At 39.3% G+C, this 19809-nt stretch overlaps 1 protein-coding gene and 1 pseudogene across 22 annotated transcripts in view; one reads left to right on the top strand and one right to left on the bottom strand.

Annotated features, from left to right (window-relative positions):
* STAG2 (STAG2 cohesin complex component) overlaps positions 1–19809 on the bottom strand; it is a 139805-nt gene that overhangs the window by 107115 nt on the left and 12881 nt on the right. The window lies entirely within an intron of this gene.
* On the top strand, positions 17795–18475 carry LOC102131778 (transcription factor BTF3 pseudogene; annotated as a pseudogene).

The raw sequence follows: 19809 nt of genomic DNA, 5'->3' as shown, positions 1-19809 counted from the left end.
GCTCCTCTGTTCATTTTCTATCTTCTACAGAAACACTAAGCCACCCAGTTTTTAGTCTAAATAACTCAAAACAAAAGTTTACCCAACTAGAAAAATGTATCATTTAAGAAAAATACAAGGTATCATCTTCGGGCACTTATATTTAAATATCATCAACCCCAACAAGACCCTGCAAAAACCAAAGGCCTGCTTTTTCTATTAATAAAATTGAACCTACAACTTCAACCGCAATGTTTGTCTCATCATTCCATGGAAAGTACTCATTCCCATCTCTGCTTCTCCAGCCTGTAACCATAACCACCCCCTTGTACTCGATGCAGAATCATTCTTTAAGGACCGGTTAAAACCATAGGATGGGCGCAGTAGCTCACGCCTGTAACCCCAGCACTTTCAGAGGCCAAGGCGGGCAGATCTCTTGAGCTCAGGAATTTGAGACCAGTTTGGGCAACATGGTGAGACTCCGGTCTCTACAAAAAAATACAAAAATTAGCTGGACATGATGGTGTGCGCCTGTGGTCCCAGCTACTCAGGAGGGTGATGTTGGAGAATCGCTTAAGTCCGGGAGGCAGACGTTTCAGTGAGCCGAGATTGAGCCACTGCACTCCAGCCTGGGAGACAGAGGGAGACCCTGTCTCCAAGAAAAACCTAGTATTTGTTCCATGAAAAACTCCCCCTACTACAGCCCTCAATGAATTGATCCTTTCAAGTGCAGTAAACTTAGACTCAAGCGCACAAAGTAAAAAGGCAACAGAAAATAAAAAATAAAATTTAAAAATTTTAAAAGAGATTTCAATTCAATTAAGCACATCTGTATTAGCACTGTGGTAGGCCTGATGATAAAAATAATACACATTTTCGAATGTAAAAAAGGATTAAAATAAAGAGTTAATAATAAATAAAATCAAGGATTTTAATGCTGAATTCTTCAGAGGTGACATACACGAATGTCTGCACTTACTTTGGAGTGCATTTTTAAAAATGGAGAGCACAAAAGCTAGACGGATGGTACCTGACAAAACAAATACAGTCATCCCTCAGTATCCATGGGGGATTGGTTCCAGCACACCCCGAGGACACCAAAATCCATAGTTGCTCAAGTCCCTTATATAAAATGGCCCAATATTTGCATGCAACCTACGTACATCCTCCTCATCTCTAGATTAGTTGTAATAGCAAATATAATGAAAATGCTATAAAAATAGTTGTTGGGGCCGGGCATCGTGGCTCACGCCTGTAATCGCAGCACTATAATCCCGCTGAGGCGGGTGGATCACCTGAGGTCGGGAGTTCGAGACCAGCCTGACCAACATGGAAAAACCCCGTCTCTACTAAAAATACAAAATTAGCTGGGCGTGGTGGCGTGCCCCTGTAATCCCAGCTACACAGAAGGCTGAGGCAGGAGAATCGCTTGAACCCGGGAGGCGGAGGTTGCGGTGAGCCGAGATCGCACCATTGCACTCTAGCCTGGGCAACAAGAGCAAAACTCTGTCACAAAAAAAAAAGAAAAAAAAAGAAAAGAAAAAATAAAATAGTTCTTGGGCCAGGCGCCGTGGTTCACGCCTGTAATCCCAGCACTTAGGGAGGCAGAGGCGGGCAGATCACCTGAGGTCAGGAGTTCAAGACCAGCCTTGTCAACATGGTGAAACACCATCTATACTAAAAATACAAAAATTAGCCAGGCATGGTGGCATATGCTTGTAGTCCCAGCTACTCGGGAGGCTGAGGCAGGAGAATCATTTGAACCCGGGAGGCGGAGGTTGCAGTGAGCCGAGATCATGCCATTGCACTCCAGCCTGGGCGACAGAGCCAGATTCCATCTCAAAAAAAAAAGTTGTTATACCATATTACTTAGGGGAAAATGACAAGAAAAAAGTCTGTATATGTTCAGTACAGATTAAAGCAGGTTTTTTCAAATACTGGCTGAATCCACAGATGGGGAACCATGGATATGAAGGGCTGACTGTAGAGCAAACTGCTAAAAGTCAAATCTAGGTGATAGGTATATCAGTATTCACTATACAATTACGTACATTGGAGTTTTTCATAATAAAATGTTCAGGGAAAATGAATAAAACATACTCTTTCCCCCCAATGAATTTAAAGTACAGTGAAGGTGTCACACAAGTGATTACTATAGGGTACACTGAAAGCACACTGGCATGAATATGCTTAGGAAGCCTCAGGGCAACGGAAAGTAGCTCTTCTGGGAAAGGAAAGCTCAGGTATGGTTTTCAAGTAACCTCAATCTAAATCTGGAAGGGCATGTACTGTTATGCTGGCAAGTGGGTACAGGAATATTCCAGGCATTAGAAACAGCCCAAGCAAAGAAATATCTAGGCATCAAACAGCCTGGTGTCCCCAAGGAACGAAGAGCAGTTAAAGTTATGAGAGATGGAGGTTAGGTGGTTTGGAATGTCATGATAAACTACTGAACCTCAATCACTACGCCTCCTCTGTAAGACACACTCCTTGAAATCTCTGAGATAATCACTACCTCTTTCTGTTCCTATACTTTATATAAGTTTCCATCATTACAATAATGACTCTATTTTAGTATTTTTGTTTCATTAGCTACCTTCTGTATTAAGACTGTGGACACTGAGAACAAAAACTGCATCTTAAACACAACTCTGAAAAGACACCATCAAAATACGTACATAGTAAAGTTTGTTCTTTTGAGACAAGAGAATGGGGTCTGGAGGCAGGTGGAATAAGACCTATTCACCCTGACTTCCTAGAACTAAATCAATGGGAAAACCCCAACTCTCCATACCTAAGCAACTCTCCATACCTAAGTACCTCTGTGTGGCAGAGGGAAAACTGAAAGTACCTTTCTTAGGAGTGTAACTTTGTATAGTTACAAAGTTTGCATAGGAGTGTAACTTTGTAACTTCACTTCAGCCCCTGATTGCTTGCTTTCCACAACCAATCAGACTGATCACAGGCCACTACTTCATTTGCATGGGGTGTACACCATGTGGCCAACGGAAACCCTCTAGAGGATATTTGGACCCCAGAAGATCCTGTAACCAGGGCTCTTGAGCTGCTGCTCCAGCCGCTCCTACTCTGTGGAGTGTACTTTCATCTTCAATAAATCTCTGCTTTCCTTGCTTCATTCTTTCTTTGCTTTGATGTGCGTTTTGTCCAATTCTTTGTTCAAAATGCCAAGAACCGGCCGGGCGCGGTGGCTCAAGCCTGTAATCCCAGCACTTTGGGAGGCCGAGGCGGGCGGATCACAAGGTCAGGAGATCGAGACCACAGTGAAACCCCGTCTCTACTAAAAATACAAAAAATTAGCCGGGCACGGTGGCGGGCGCCTGTAGTCCTAGCTACTCAGGAGGCTGAGGCAGGAGAATGGCGTGAACCCAGGAGGTGGAGCTTGCAGTGAGCCGAGATCGCGCCACTGCACTCCAGCCTGGGCAACAGCGTGAGACTTCGTCTCAAAAACAAAAACAAAAACAAAAACAAAAACAAAATGCCAAGAACCTGGACAACTTGCAGTCAAGACCCTCTACCAGTAACACTTTTAACATAAAGTATGCCTTAAATCACATCCCCAACACAACAAAGTAACAAATGTTACTACCTTAGCCTAAAAAATGTTTAGGCTAACATAGTATAAAGAAATAATTGCCAGGTGTGGTGGCTCACACCTGTAATCCCAGCATTTTGGGAGGCTGAGGCAGGTAGATCACAAGGTCAGGAGTTCAAGACCAGCCTGGCCAAGATGGTGAAACCCTGTCTCCACTAAAAATACAAAAATTACCTAGGTATGGTGGCGGGCACCTGTAATCCCAGCTACTCGGGGGGCTGAGGCAGAGAACTGCTTGAACACAGGAGGCGGAGGTTGCAGTGAGCCAAGATGGAGCCACTGCACTCCAGCCTGGGCAACAGAGCAAGAAAAAAAAAAGAAAGAAAGAATTATACAACACCACTTTTTCTGGAAGAAAAAACACTAAGTCACTTATACATACATATGATATTTTAATAAAATTTTTGCATTTCTAAAAGCCATGGGGATGATTCGATTTATAAATGCAAAGTATATGCTACTTTAAAATATGCTGCTATTTGTGTAAAATATAAGGTACTACAATTAAGTGAAAAGAGCAAGTTACAATGCAATATATATAAATATAATTCAATTCATTTATGATTAGGACATTTCTAGGATACAAAAAACTATCAGCAGTGGTTACCTCTAAAAACTTGGAATGGAAGAAATGAAATCTTTCGCTTTACACCCCTTTTGTACTAAATTTTTGCCATGGGCAGGGATCATTATTTTTACACAATTATTAATAAAATTATTCCTTCTTTTGAAGTAGTATACTCTAAACATTCAAAAACTCTTTGAAGATATGAAGACCATGCTACAAAACTCATTAAGCCTGCCGGATACTAACTACTTCTGTAAAATACACAACAACTCAAGAAAGACAAACATTCCAAGGAATTACAATACAGGGAACTCAGTTGTTTCACTGCGGACATACTCCCTGAAGATTAGTTTAAAACAAAATGATGGGGGCTGCGGGAAGAAAGTGGTGGGAGAGACAGGCAAGACACACAGAAACAGAGACACACAGAGAGAATGAACCTCATCAGTTTAACAATATGCTTAACTGAAATGAAACAACTGAAAAAGCATTCTGTAAGTTTTCAAACCACCAAGACTATAGTACCATTTACCCAGGCAAATTCTTTTTAACAAGCTTCTTTTAAAATCAGAATGTAAATGAGGAATGCAAGAATCAATGGTGCACTGTGTCTTGCAGTAGTACTCACAGATGAATGGAAAAAGAGAAGAAATCAAACTAACACCTCAACCAGTCTTTTTTATGGAAGCAATGAAACAGAAAAGAACACACATACCATAAAGTATATCAACCATAAAATATATGAAGTAATTTGGAAGGCAGACAGCAGTAAAGTATTTGCTTTGCTGATTGACAAGACAAGCTACACAAAAAGCGATGGGCATAGAAGATTATAATGGATGATTTCCCTCATAATACTGCAATGGAACATATATCTCGGGCTTAAAAATGCTTCTTTAATGACACCAAGTTGAAGATTCTAAAAAAAAAAAAAAAAAAGTCCATTAAGATTTACTTACATAATATACAAGTCTACTTATTGTGGCCATAATTCTCAAGAACAAGAAGAAAATAGTAATAGTGAAGTTCCATGGTAAAATGCAATGGGTTGAATGATAGTATGCTAAAAGTTTACTAATAAAAAATTAAAAGCCAGTAGTCGAGACTATTAAAATTCCCCCAAAGTATAAGATACAATATACTATAAGCCATATCATCTAGGTGGAACCCCTGAATGTTTTAATGCCAATGCTCTTCAGTGCACATTATACGGGAAATATATCATCTTGGTTTTCACCCTCTTTATTACACAAAATTATCTTTAAAAATAATCAGAACAATCACATAGCATTCTAATACCCTGATAAATCACCTATTTTCATTTTCCTTCCCAGCCTTTGTCCACATGTATATGCCTGTATGACTCTGTAGATTTTTCAAAACCATAACCACAAAATGGATACAACTGTGCATAACTTTTCATCTCCATATACATTTCTAGGCACTTCTGTAATATTCATAATACAAACTTCTAATAGTTTTATGAGATTCCACCAGATGTGATAATCTACTTCTTATTAGACATTAAGACTAACCCCAACACTTCATTGTAATAATTAACAATGCTTCCTATGTACAGATTTTATGTTGAATTATCCCTTATTTTCTCATTATTAGACCCAAGTAGATTTATTTTAGGGCTCTTGATTAAAGGCAGGATGCATCTCTACAATTTTTTCTATTTGTAAATGCAGAGATTTGCACCTATTCCTTGCAAAGTTATGAAGAATTTAAAATGACAGATGTCTAGCCTGGGAAACAGGGAAATATCACCACCAAAAAATGTAAAGGCCAGGCGCGGTGGCTCATGCCTGTAATCTCAGCACTTTGGGAGGCCGAGGCAAGCAGATCACCTGAGGTCAGGAGTTTGAGACCAGCCTGGCCAACAAGGCAAAACCCCGTCTCTACTAAAAATACAAAATTAGCCAGGCATGGTGGTGCATGCCTGTAGTCCCAGCTACTCGGGAGGCTGAGGCAGGAGAATTGCCTGAACCTGGAAGGCAGTAGTTGCAGTGAACCAAGATCACTCCATTGCACTCCAGCCTGGCGACACCACGGTAGCTCACGCCTATAATCCCAGCACTTTGGGAGGCCGAGGTGGGTAGATCACGAGATCAGGAGTTTGAGATCAGCCTGACCAACATGGTGAAACCCGTCTCTACTTAAAGTCTCTACTAAAAATACAAAAATTAGCTGGGCATGGTGGTGCACACCTGTTAAAAAAAAAAAAAAAAAATTTTTTTTTAATTTTTTTAAAGTAGCTGGGCATGGTGGCACACACCTCCAGTCCCAGCTACTCAGAAGGCTGAGGTGGGAGGACTGCTTGAGTCCAGAAGTTTGAGAGAAACCTGCGCAGGCCCTGTTTCAAAAAAGATATCCTTAAAAAAAAAAAAAGTTCACTAACATTTAAAATCATAACAGTTATTCATATCAATCTGTATGAATGCAGATATAAAACCTTTGGTCAAATGCTTTCCAAAATTTGTCTTCATCGTAGTTGTCCCTTTCTATACTGTAATGAAGTACATTTCATCTCTGTAACATATTCTAAAACAATGGTAACACTATCGAGCACATTCTTTGTCAGACACTTAACATAATACACTACGTTTAGTTCAAGGTAGATGATACTCTGCCCATTTTACAGATGAGGAAACAACAGGGTCACATAGTCAATAAAGAAAGGTGTCATAGGTGCTCTTAAATCTACTTGTCTCTAAAGTATAAGTTCTTTCCACCATCCCAAGCTGCCTCAAAATAAATTCAAAGTTTTTGGAAGCTATTCACCCTTACAAGAACAAACTTGTGACAGAAAACTATTAAGAAACTCAAATACCTTTGTTATCAGACATTTCATCAGGTAGCATACACATCTCCAGAATCAAACACATGGAAGGTTATAAAGATCACAGGACTGATCTAAGGAAGAGACCTGGGTTGGAATCCTGACTCTGCCACATCAGCTTTATAATGTTAATTTATTATAGATATTATTAACATCATATATATTTGTAAATAAATATTTACCATATATATATATGAAGTTAGAGTACTACTCTTCAAGGTTTCTTCCTGCTCTAAAATTCTATGGTTCTAAAAAACACAGAACCAAAACCAGAGAACACAGGATATATGTCCTAGTGTTCATATTACTAATTCTAATTGTGTAACCCTGTCCTAGTGTTCATATTACTAATTCTAATTGTATAACCCTGGGCCAAGTTTCTTAGTTCCTCTGAAACGCTAATTCATTGTTTGTAAAGTAGCATGAATACCACAAGAGGCTGGCTGTAGAGCAGGGAGGATGGCTTAAGCCCAGGAGTTTGAGACCAGCCTAGGAAACATAGCAAGACCTCGTATCTACTGAAAATAATAATACTAAAAAAAGTAGCCTGGTGTGGTGGAGCGTGCCTGTAATCCTAGCTACTAAGGAGGCTGAAGACGGTGGATTACTGGAGTCCAGGAGTTTGAGGTTGCAGTAAGCTATAGTCTTGCTACTATATTCCAGTCTGGGCAACAGCAAAACCCTGTCTAAAAATAAAAAATACCACAGGACCTCCCTCCCTAAAGGATCATTATTATGAAGAAGACAGAGTGAAAGTGCTTTGTAAACTAAAACTATCGTGGAATCATTGCTACTATTACATTTGATTAAAGCATATAATGACCAGCCAGGGGAACAAAGTAAGAAACCATCTCTACAGAAAATAAAAAAATATTAGCCAGGGGTGGTGGCAGACATCTGTAGTCCCAGCTACTCAGGAGGCTAAGGCAGGAGGATCCCTTGGGCACAGGAGGCCAAGACTACAATGAGCTGTGATCACACCACTACACTCCAGCCTGGATGAAAAAGCGAGACCTTGTTTCAAAAAAAAAAAAAAAAAAAGGAAAAAGGAATAAAAGGTTGTCTTAACTTGTGAAGATAACTCATCAGAAGAAAACATGCTAATAATGAGTTCAGACATAGTTAAATACAGCGCAAAAAAAAAAGGTATTTAATGAGCTTCAGACTATTTTTTAATCTTAGCTCCAATTTCTTATATTCTATAGTAATACTGACAAGTCTCTCAGGTCTCAAAACTTTCTCCTGCTTCATAGACTGATTTTTAAAAATCTGACTGATAGGTTCAGAAATGTAGTTATATTCACAACTAGGACTAAATTTATTTATAAATATTTTAATCAGAAGTTGGGCACGGTGGCTCGTGCCTGTAATCACAACACTTTGGGAGGCCAAGGAGGGCAGATAGATTGCTTGAGCTCAGGAGTTCGAGACCAGCCTGAGCAACATGGTGAATCCTTCTCTTTACCAAAAATACAAAAAATTAACCAGGTGGGGTGGCACGTGCCTGTGTGCCCAGCTACTCCGGAAGCTGAGGTGGGAGGATCACTTGAGCCCGGGGAGGCAGAAGCTGCAGTGAGTTGAGATCACTCCAGCCTGGGTGACAGAGTGAGACCTCGTCTCAAAAAAAAATTAAAATTAAATAAAATATTTTAATCAGTATCCAGATAAAGCACTAAATTAAATCATTCAACAATTTCTTGAGACCCTGCTAAATATCAGGCACTATTAGAGACACCACCTTTACAACATTGAAGAAAGAAGTTTTTGCCCCCATGGAGCTTAAAGTCTATTGAGGGGGAAGAAAAATAAGAAAATACCAAGCACTGGTAAATGTTAACATGAAAATAACACAAGATGATTATGCTGAAAGGGGAACAGGGCTCTCCATTCACTACATTTAAATGTAATGTAACGTGTATGATCATTTTCAGCAAAACTATAAATAATACATTCTATCTTCCTAAATAAGTCAATCTATAAAGGACGTTTGAAAATTATTTTTTTGGCCAGGCACAGTGGCTCATGCCTGTAATCCTAGCACTTTGGGAGGCTGAGGCAGGCGGATCACCTGCGGTCGGGAGTTCGGGACCAGCCTGATCAACATAGAGAAACCCCGTCCCTACTAAAAACACAAAATTAGCCGGTCATGGTGGCTCATGCCTGTAATCCCAGCTACTCGGGAAGGCTAAGGCAGGCAAATTGCTTGACCCTGGGAAGCAGAGGTTGCAGTGAGCCAAGATCGCGCCATTGTACTCCAGCCTGGGCAAAAAGAGCGAAACTCCGTCTCAAAAAAAAGAGAAGAAAATTATTCTTTTAGGTTAGAGGGAAAAAAATTAACTGCTGTATAGAATGTTTTCATTTGCCCCTAACTCCTCTTTCTACACCTGGAAAACTTTTCACCACTAAGTTGTTAGTGTCTCTTTAACCACTCTAAAGTTAGCCAGTCCAGAACATTCTCAGATATCATAAAGGATATCTTTTTCCATAGGTTCTGCAATGCCTTGGTACTGACAAATCCCCAAAAGGAGAATACTATGGACTTCCTACCCGGAAGTAGTTTATGTAGACTACTACCACCTGGCATAACAATAAATACAATTATGTAATTATTTTTCAAAAGAATGATGTCAAACAGCCAATTTTACTTTATCCATCCGGCTCATGACTATAAATAACCATTACTATCAAGAAGCAGGCTAAGCTACTAATAAAAATCTCATTTCACTATAGGCTTCACCGCTAAAAAGATTACACTACAGTAAGAAAAAAAAAACATCTGGGCTCTTCCCACTGATTCTCTCATACTCTGTTTACAAAACACTTGAACTCAGCTCATCCACGAATTGGCTATCCACTGAATGCAACTTAGCACTACTATGCTAAACAAGAGGATGGATAGATTACTTTAGGTTTCCTAAGCAGTAAATTGAAATGAACTAGGAGAACCACAAATAAGGTGAACAGAGATTACAAAATACACAAACTCAATTTAAAAGAATTAGATACATCTACTTAATACTAAAAAAAAAAAAAAGTGCTAGTAATTTACTAAAAACTACTGTATACTCATAAGACCCTTTCAGGTTAAACTTAAGTTTGTCGGTCACATTCACAATACCTTGCTGAAAAACAAGGGGAAATATTAATTTCAGCTAGTAATCAAAGAAATGCAAATTAAAGAAATCTGAGGAACTGCACGGAGTGTTTAAAATAACATCTCGCAAGCAAGGATAATGTGGTTACCATGTATCACAGCACTGGTGGCACTGTAAAATCAGTACAACCCTATTAGAAAACAATATAACTTCAGTTACCAAGAGCTTTAAAAATGTTCATGCTGACTGACAGCGTGATTCCAACTGCTGGACACAATTAGGGAAAAAGATAAAGCCACTTGTAGAAGTATTGCTACCTAAAAATGAGGATAAAGAAACAGACAAATGTACAAGGAAAGTAGTTGGTTTTGGTTTATGATACAGCAAAAAAAAAAAAAAAAAAGACAAAAGTCTGTATAGCCCTGCCTCACATCATATTCAAAAGTAAATTCGGGCCGGGCACGGTGGCAAGAACCAGGGCAAGAACCAGGCCCCTCTTTTTCACTACTACATCCCCAGTGCTTAGCACAGTGCCTGCCATATACTAGGTACTCATAATTTGTGGAGCAATTCCACTTCTGGGTATGTACACAAAATAATCGACTGCAGTGACTTGAACAGATATATTTGTACACCAACGTTCCTGTCACCATTATTCATGCTTGAATAATGGCTATAATAGCCAAAAGGTATAAGTAACCCAAGTATCTGTCAACTGATGAGCAAATAAGCAAAATATGGTATATACATACAATGGAATATTATTCACTTTTAAAAAGGAATGAATTCTGATAAACGTTACAACATGTATCACCTAGAACACATGCTAAATGAAACAGCCACAAAGGACAAATATTGTATCATTCCACTTATACCAAATACCTAGAATAGTCAAATACAAAGAAAGTAGAACAGTGATTACCAGGGGTTGGGAGGTGGGAGGCAGCGAGGGAAGGAGGGAGGAACAAGGCCCTATTGTTTAATGGGTACAGTTTTATTATGAGATGGTAAAAAAAGTTCTGGATATGAATGATGACAATGGTTGCACAACAATGTAAATGTTCTCAATGCCACTGAACTGTATACTTAAAATGGTTACAATGGCAATTTTTATATATATTTTACCAAAATTAGATTAAAAAACCTTCTGGAATGAGGAAAGTAGAATTATGAGTGGTTTTTCATATTGATAATAATTCTCTGTAAAATATTATCTCAAGAGGCAGAAAAATGAAGTGATTTTTATAAGACACTCATCTCCAGCATTATTCCTACCCAAGTTAGCTTTTACACAAAACTTAAAGAAACTAAAGTAGTTGCCTACACACTTATTTCACATGAAGTACAGAAGGAAAAAAGAAAAAAGTTTTTCCTTTCAAAATAGACTCCAGAAATTCCAATCATATTTTTCAGAGCTATTCTGAAGAGGACATCAAATTGCAGTATTGCTTTATCCTAATACTATTTGCATATTTAAGTACAATCAATTCTTTGATCAGCCACACTAACACCAATGTCGCATGTAAAATAATTCCAATACAATTTTATTTGACTTTGTAGAATTCAATAAAGCCAAATATGCCTTCCCTTCCTGTCCCTGACCACTTCCCAGCTTAAACCTATTATTTGTAACCTGGGACCCAGTGTGGGAGAAGAACGCAATTCCCAAGAGATGCGACAAAGAAAACAATCTACATAAGGATAATTGTTGATTATATCAGCTTTAAAGATAATTTTAACTTGACATAATTGGAAGAACAGTTTTTATACTGTATACAATTTAAAAGCATCTCCCAGATGGGAGAACATGCCATCTGGATTCTTTTCAAATTTGAGATGCTTATGGATTGTATGCTATATTATCCTAAATTTTCTCCTACCTCTTTGACCACTCTTATCAGTGATCCTACTTCTTCCTCCTGCCAAGTTAAGCATGATGTTTTCACCTCTGACCCTTCGGCTCTTTATTTCTAATCACCCCCACCAAAAGCCAAAGTACACTATGCATAATGATCCCAAAAAAATCTCCTGCTCTTATCTCTGCTGAACCACAGTTACATAATATCAACTTAAGGTTGATATATCTAAAATCCAATGTCTCTTTCTCTCCAAAATCAGCTTGCATTTGGATGCAAGAGTATAGTAAAATATTATTACTACTATGTTCCAACTACATACATTATTGCAAGAAATGTTTTGAGAAGCAGAAACAAAGAAAAGGGTATGCATTCCAAGACGTCAGAAAAACTATGTGCTATCAAAATATTAAGTATTAACCAAAACGTAATTATTGAAAGTTTCAGTACAACACATTTTAAAAATATACACACATATTTATGTACCTAGAAATGTACGTATGTATGTTATCTCCTACTAAATTATAAATGGCAAAGCTAGGATCCCCCTGCTCAAAGCTAACCCTCTGCTTCACATCAAGCTCCATGCTGTGATCATCACAAATACACTATAAATGGTCACTCAAAGAATCTTTAGGCAAAATGAGGGGTTGCAAGTTAAGTAAGAAGCAGCAGCTTTAAGAGACCTGTACTAACAGATAAAAGGCTCTACAGAACATAGAAGCTGAGCTGAAGGCATATACTCCTCCTGGAACTCAAGGCAATTCATGAGAATAGGCCTCTAAAAACTACAGGAGACTCGATTGCCTCCCAATTCCCAACCAAAATAGGCCCAAACACCTGCCACAGCATTTCCCTTCTAAGGAATGCCCATTTTGGTTGTTAAATATGAAATTAGTTTACTTCAGGATCAGCTTGCAAATAAGTCCAGCGTATCTATCTCTGGATGCCACATAAGCATTAGCTCAACAAATATTACATACTTACTACACTCCAAGCACTGTTCTAGGTGCTGGGGTTAAAGCAATGTAAAGGCAGCTGACAAATATCCTTCCTCTCACTTAACATTCTAGATTGGGGAAAAAGACAACTCATGTAAATGTATGTTTGATGGTAATATTAAGCAAAATAAACTGAAAAAGGAGGGCTGGAAAAGCAAGGGATATTATTTTATATGTAATGGCCAAGGAATGTTCCACTGAAAGGGTAATACTTGAGCAAAATATCCTGGAGAAATGAGTAACCCAGTCAGGCAGAGGGATCAGCAAGTACAAAGGCCACAAAGTAAAAACCTCCTTGAGCAAATTACTGAATTTCTTTAGGTTGTTTTCTCATCCATAAAACGGGTATAATATCCCCTATCATGTAATAACTAAAGGTAGTATATTACCTCAGGTATTTGACACATGCAATGTACTCAACAAATGGAATTACTGAGCTATCTGGGGGGCCTATCATGCCAGCAAAACCCTCAGCCTATTATCTGGCACAGAGAAAAATCCCAGAAAAAGTAAAGGTTGAGTATCCCTTATCCAAAATGCTTGGGACCAAAAGTGCTTCAAATATAAATATTCCAAAATCCAAGTATTAATATTGTTTGGATTTGGGATTATTCGTATTACACTTAGCAGTTGAGCATCACATATCCAAAATGTTATTTGTATTATACTTACCAGTTGAGCATCCCATATCCAAAATGTTCCAATGAATATTTCTTTGGAGCATCATGTGGATGCTTAAAAGGTTTCAGATTTTGGAGGATTTTGGATTTGGGATGCTCAACCTGTATTATTATAGTCTCTATAAATAACCTATAAGGCAAATGGGATTACTTACAGCTGGGAAAACTTGAGGATTAGAGATTTGCCCAATCTTCTGCTATCCCCTAAAATTCCTATAAGGATGCACAAACATACTCCACAATTAAATAGAGGACTTAAAAGTACACTGCCAAGATGAAGAAACCACTCCCATTATTGTCCACTGATCAGCAGTATGGCAGTGTAGCATTAAGAACTCAGGAACAGAAAACCAAACACCACATGTTCTCACTTGTAAGTGGGAGCTGAATGATGAGAACACATGGACATATGGGGGGAAACAACACACACTGGGGCTGTGGGGGAGGGGCAGAGCATCAGGAAGAATAGCTAATGGAAGCTGGGCTTAATACCTAGGTGATGGGATGATCTGTGCAGCAAACCACAGGTTTACCTACTATGTTAACAAACCTAGCCATGTACCTCTGAACTTAAAGTAAAAAAAAAAATAAAAAATAAAAAATAACTCATTAGTGGCCAGGCACGGTGGCTCACGCCTGTAATCCCAACACTTGGGAAGCCAAAGCAGCCGGGTCGCTTGAGCCTACGAGTTCAAAACCAGCCTAAGCAATATGGTGAGACCCCATCTCTGCAAAAAACATGAAAATAAGCTGGGCTTGGTGGAATGCACTTGTAGTCCCAGTTACTCAGGAGGCTGAGGTAATAGTATCACTTGGGCCCAGAAAGTCAAGGCTGTAGTGAGCCGTAATCGTGCCACTTACACTCCAGTCTGGGCAACAGAATGAGACCCTATCTCAAAAAAAAAAAAAAAAAAAAAAACAAACTTGGGCACCAGATTGCCTGGGTTCACATTAAGGCTCCAACACTTCCTAAGTATGTGTGTGCTTAGAAAAAGTTTAGGCTCACTATGCCTCCATTTCCTCACACACAAACAGAAAATAATAATAGCACCAACACCTCACAGGCTTGTAGGGAAATTTAAATGCATTAATTTTTCTATTTTTTTCATTATTTTTAAAGGAAATGTTTCTGAGTCATAAAATGGATTAATTTTTGAAATCACTTCTATTTCAGTGCCTCACAAATAAGGTTGTCTACTCTTAGCAGTAATAGCATAAAAGTAAAATAAGGAAATCACCATCAAAACATTTCTACTTTTTATGAAGAACTACAGAAACTGTAAAGATACTGGAGGAAAAAAACAAAAAGCAGCAGAAAAGGGAGGCTGGAATATGAAAACCAAAACACAAACTGGAATCATAATGCTGACTAACCTAGACCAGTTTACATGAACAGATTATTCTTATTAGAATTATTGTTCTTTACTATGGAGACAATGCTTTAGATTAACATTTTGTTTCAAAGTTTATTTTCTAAAAAAGTTAATTCCTTAAAATTAATTCAGATACTACTTTACTCAAGATTACAACAGTACAGTATAAGAAACTTTATCATCAGTACAGTGTAAGAAACTTTATCATCTCCCTCTGACTAAGCGTTTTCTAGCTGCTACTTGATGTTTATTATAAAACATGAAACATATCACATGCAACTTTAAGCATCCATCAGCTCTCGGTTGAAAATAAGCTTTTCTCCTACTTAATCCCCCAAAAGGTTCCTGATCACTATGAGAAGTTTAACTTCCTCCTCTGTCTTTTCCATTTAGAGTTCTTGTATCCTTTTTATTCTCTTTCCCCAAGGAAAGTATCACTATGAAATCTATAAATCATCCCACTGGGAGGCAGTGTATCACCATGTAAAGAAGTGTTCTAGAATTAGGCAGAACTGGATTCAAAAAGTAAGCTTGGTCACTTATTAGCTGAGTGATCTTGGGCAAGTCTCTTAACAATTCGGAACCTCAGTAAATGACCTCAACAGGGTTGTTGTAAGAAACAAAAAATTAAATGTTAGGGAACCTAGTACAACTTGTCATATAGTAAGAAAATGCTATAAGTGGTATCCTGTCGATACAAACATTATCATTAATGCAAAACCAACTATAGGAAACTATTTTTCTTCCAACATCAGCTTTTAAATATGAATACCAATAATGCAATTATAATGCAGGGTTACATTTCTTTAAAAAAAATCGAAGGTTTCAATTCAATTACCATTTGAGAACCTGTATAATATACACTGTACAATGAAACAAGGATTCAAAATCAGATGAAAACAGTTCCTAGACTGAAAAGTTTAATCTTGTTATAAGTGATAAATCTGGATATTTGCCAATATTGTACATTCAAACGCTATATATACATACATGCACACATAATTGCCTCAAGTTAGAAATCTTTCTTTTTTTAAATTTAATTTCATCTTTTTTTTTTAAGAGAAAGAGTCACTGTCACCCAGGCTGTAGTGCAGTGGCACGACCTTGGCTCACTGCAGCCTCAACCTCCTGGGCTCAAGTAATCCTCCCATCTGAGCCTCCCAAGTTGCTGAGACTACAGGTGTACACTGCCACGCCTGGCTAATTTTTGAATTTTTGGTAGAGACAGGGTCTTGCTATGTTGCCCAGGCTGGTCTGGAACTCCTGGGTTCCTGCCTCTGCCTCCCAAAGTGCTGGGATTATAGGTGTGAGTCACTGCTCCCGGCAGAAACCTATTTTTCTGTAGTAACTTAGAAAACTGCTTCAGTCTAACTTGAAAGGATTAGCAACGGAATATCCTATTATAGGAACTTTTCTAATAAAATCCCATATTGTCCAAATGATCCCTCTGAAATTTTTCAAGTATATTTAGAATACCCAAATATGAATATAACTACTGAATATTCCTCAATGAATAGTAGCACTTTATGCACTGATATTTAACCAAAACTCAGAAAGTACATATATGGCAGGGCGCAGTGGCTCATGCCTGTAATCTCAGCACTTTGGGAGGCCAAGGTGGGCGGATCACCTGAGGTTGGGAGTTCGAGACCAGCCTGACCAATATGGAGAAACCCCGTCTCTACTAAAAGTACAAAATTAGCCGGACATGGTAGCACATGCCTGTAATCCCAGCTACTCGGGAGGCTGAGGCAGGAGAATTGCTTGAACCCAGGAGGCAGAGGCTGCAGTCCAGCCTGGGCAACAAGAGCGAAACTCCGGCTCAAAAAAAAGTACATATACTCACGACTGGAAAAATCCATTTGTAATTGACAAGTTTGCTTTTCAAAAACATACCTTCATGCTTCTGTTTCCCTGCCAGCCATGACTACCACCACTTCCTCAATTCTCCTGCCAGGAGTAAAGTCTGAGGAATGTCTTTTGGCCTGAATGAGTGGTGGAAACAGGGAGGGACATATCCCAAAGGAAAAAATATTATGGTTTTGCTAATAATATTTCCTACACTTTATCTTCTTCTTTATAACAGTGTAGAAGGGAAATTCTCAAAGGTTCATGTTCCTATCTTTAATACTATTTCTTTAGACCACAAAAAAATGCCTCTAGCTTTGTAAGAAGATATTAAACACATTCTTTGTAATAATATTTAGCCACCATAAAGTTTGCAAGTTAGGTACAAGGCAGTAGACACACTGGTGAGTGCAAAAATTCTCCTTGCTTTTAAAAGGAGAAAAAGGTTGGAAATCTAAGGAAAAAGATTATCATATTTCCCAATCCTGAAATGGAAGTACTTCAAGTATACCAAACCTCAATCATTTTATATGATGGGTGTGTGGGCGAGTGAATGAAATGAAAATCAAATACTAGGCCAGGTGCGGTGGCTCATGCCTGTAATCCCAGCACTTTGGGAGGCCAAGGCAGGTGGATCACGAGGTCAGGAGTTCGAGACCAGCCTGACCAACATGGTGAAACCCCGTCTGTACAAAAAATACAAAAATTAGCCAGGCATGGTGGCACGCACCTGTAATCCCAGCTACTCAGGAGGCTGAGGCAAGACAATCGCCTGAACCCAGGAGGCAGAGGTTGCAGTGAGCCGAGATCACGCCACTGCACTCCAGTCTGGGCAACAGAGCAAGACTCCATCTCAAAAAAAAAAAAAGAGCTGCCATCTTGCGTCCCCGTGTGCATGTGCCTGATCTCAGCTGGTCCACCCAAGATCCCCTGAGCACCAACCCTAGTCCCCCGCGCGGCCCCTTATTCGCTCCGACAAGATGAAAGAAACAATCATGAACCAGGAAAAAACTCGCCAAACTGCAGGCACAAGTGCGCATTGGTGGGAAAGGAACTGCTCGCAGAAAGAAGAAGGTGGTTCACAGAACAGCCACAGCAGATGATAAAAAACTTCGGTTCTCCTTAAAGAAGTTAGGGATAAACAATATCTCTGGTATTGAAGAGGTGAATATGTTTACAAACCAAGGAACAGTGATCTACTTTAACAACCCTAAAGTTCAGGCATCTCTGGCAGCGAACACTTTCACCATTACAGGCCATGCTGAGGCGAAGCAGCTGACAGAAATGCTACCCAGCATCTTAAACCAGCTTGGTGCAGATAGTCTGACTAGTTTAAGGAGACTGACCGAAGCTCTGCCCAAACAATCTGTGGATGGAAAAGCACCACTTTGCTACTGGAGAGGATGATGATGATGAAGTTCCAGATCTTGCGGAGAATTTTGATGAGGCTTCCAAGAATGAGGCAAACTGAATTGAGTCAACTTCTGAAGATAAAACTTGAAGAAGTTACTGGGAGCTGCTATTTTATATTATGACTGCTTTTTAAGAAATTTTTGTTTATGGACTGATAAAATCTAGATCTCTAATATTTTTAAGCCCAAGCCCCTTGGACACTGCAGCTCTTTTCAGTTTTTGCTTATACACAATTCATTCTTTGCAGCTAATTAAGCCGAAGATGCCTGGGAATCAAGTTTGAAACAAAGGTTAATAAAGTTCTTTGCCTAGTTAAAAAAAAAAAGAAGAGGGTATCAACCTTTGGGTAACAGTAATTGCATATATAAGATGATCATGGGGCCGGGCACAGTAGCTCACGCCCGTAATCCCAGCACTTTGGGAGGCCAAGACAGGGGTTATCACTTGAGCTCAGGAGGTCAACACAAGCCTGGCCAACACAGTGAAACCCTTTCTCTACTAAAAATACAAAAATTAGCCAGGTGTGGTGACAAGTGTCTGTAATCCCAGCTACTTGGGAGGCTGAGGCAGGAGAATCACTTGAACTCGGGAGGTAGAGGTTTCAGTGAGCCAAGATTGCACCACTACATTCCAGCTTGGCCAACAGAGTAAGGCTCTGTCTCAAAAAAAAAAAAAAAAAAAAAAAGATGATGATCATGGGCTCTTTTAACTTAGTTTATTAACAACCAACTGCCAAAGACTGAAGCATTCCAAGGCTACGTTAAAGCCCTCAGTTGTTTTGTATGTTTTCTCAGTTGTTATTTTTCCCCTAAAGTTTTTCAGTGAAGCCCTAATTTTTCAGTATTTGTCACTAATCTCAAATTAGGAACACAATGTCAAAACTGCATTGATGGCTGGTTTTAGCCCAATATTCTTTAATGTAGAGTAAACCCAATACACAGTATTTCAATAGGTATTTTTTAACACTTCTGTAGCGACAAAGTCCAACTGACTATATTCCCTAAGGGCAGAGACTACATAATCTAGTTTACCATTGTATATCCCATCTTTCATAGGTACATTTTTTTTTTTTTGAGACGGAGTTTCACTCTTGTCACCCAGGCTAGAGTGCAATGGCGCAATCTCAACTCACTGCAACCTCCACCTCCCAGGTTCAAGCAATTCTCCTGCCTCAGCCTCCCAAATAGCTGGGACTACAGGCATGCGCCACCATGCCAAGCTAATTTTGTATTTTTAGTAGAGACGGGGTTTCTCCATGTTGCTCAGGCTAGTCTTGAATTCCCGATCTCAGGTGATCTGCCCACCTCAGCCTCCCAAAGTGCTGGGATTACAGGCGTGAGCCACCACTCCCGGCCTATTTTTTTCTTTTTTTTTTTTTTGAAACGGAGTCTTGCTCTGTTGCCAGGCTGGAGTGCTGTGGCGCAATCTCGGCTCACTGCAATCTCAGCCTCCCGGGTTCAAGCAATTCCCCTGCCTCAGCCACCCGAGTAGCTGGGACAACACGCGCGCGCCACCATGCTAGGCTCGTTTTTTGTATT

The sequence above is a fragment of the Macaca fascicularis genome, chromosome X (assembly GCF_037993035.2).
Source record: "Macaca fascicularis isolate 582-1 chromosome X, T2T-MFA8v1.1".
In the NCBI taxonomy this organism is placed as follows: Eukaryota; Metazoa; Chordata; class Mammalia; order Primates; family Cercopithecidae; genus Macaca; species Macaca fascicularis.
Note: the sequence above shows the minus strand (reverse complement) of the source record. Positions and strands in the feature narration are given on the sequence as shown.